General features: G+C 63.3%; 1 pseudogene; it reads left to right on the forward strand.

The window, feature by feature from the left end:
* The first annotated feature begins 6 nt into the window (after positions 1-6).
* LOC146600044 (tubulin beta chain pseudogene) lies at positions 7-1,118 on the forward strand (annotated as a pseudogene).
* Positions 1,119-1,260: the final 142 nt, after the last annotated feature.

Genomic DNA, 1,260 nt, shown 5'->3' on the forward strand with positions numbered 1-1,260 from the left:
CCACCCCCACCTACGGCGACCTCAACCACCTTGTCTCAGCCACCATGAGCGGCGTCACCACCTSCCTCCGCTTCCCMGGGCAGCTCAACGCYGACCTSCGCAAGCTGGCRGTCAACATGGTGCCCTTCCCGCGYCTCCACTTCTTCATGCCGGGCTTCGCCCCGTTGACGTCGCGCGGCAGCCAGCAGTACCGCGCCCTCACCGTCCCCGAGCTCACGCAGCAGGTCTTCGACGCCAAGAACATGATGGCCGCCTGCGACCCGCGTCACGGCCGTTACCTCACGGTGGCCGCCGTCTTCCGGGGCCGCATGTCCATGAAGGAGGTGGACGAGCAGATGYTSRMCRTSCAGARCAAGAACAGCTCSTACTTCGTSGAGTGGATCCCCAACAAYGTSAAGRYGGCKGTGTGCGACATCCCRCCCCGSGGGCTGAAGATGKCYKYCACCTTCATCGGCAACAGCACGGCCATCCAGGAGCTCTTCAAGCGCATCTCGGAGCAGTTCACGGCCATGTTCCGCCGCAAGGCCTTCCTCCACTGGTACACGGGCGAGGGCATGGACGAGATGGAGTTCACCGAGGCCGAGAGCAACATGAACGACCTGGTCTCCGAGTACCAGCAGTACCAGGACGCCACGGCCGAGGAGGAGGAGGACTTCGGCGAGGAGGCCGAAGAGGAGGCTTGAGGAAGGCCGCCGCGTCCCTGTCCGTCGTCTTYGTCGCCGTGGAGCCCTCGTCCGTCCGTCGTCGTCGTCACCGGAGAAGCCTCTTCCTCGTGTCTTCCTCCAGCGTCACCGGAGAGCCCTCGTCCGTCGTCGTCACCGGAGAACCCTCTGCCTCGCCCTTCTCCAGCGTCCCTGGAGGGCCTTCGTCCTCGTCCTCCATCATCATCATCACCAGAGAACCCTCTGCCTCATCTCCTCCAGCGTCACCGGAGAGCCCTTGTCCTCCATCATCATCATCACCGGAGAACCCTCTGCCTTGCCCTTCTCCAGCGTCTCTGGAGGGCCTTCATCCTCATCCTCCATCGTCACCAGAGAACACTCTTCCTCATCTCCTCCAGCGTCACCGAAGGGCCTTCGTCCTCATCCATCAGCATCATCAGAGAACCCTCTGCCTCATCTCCTCCAGCGTCACCGGAGAGCCCTCGTCCGTCATCGTCACTGGAGAACCCTCTGCCTCGCCCTTCTCCAGCGTCCCTGGAGGGCCTTCGTCCTCGTCCTCCATCATCACCAGAGAAGCCTCTTCCTCATCTCCTCCAGC

The sequence above is a fragment of the Rhea americana genome, unplaced genomic scaffold, assembly GCF_003343005.1.
Source record: "Rhea americana isolate MKP2758 unplaced genomic scaffold, rheAme1 scaffold_1292, whole genome shotgun sequence".
Taxonomy (NCBI): Eukaryota; Metazoa; Chordata; class Aves; order Rheiformes; family Rheidae; genus Rhea; species Rhea americana.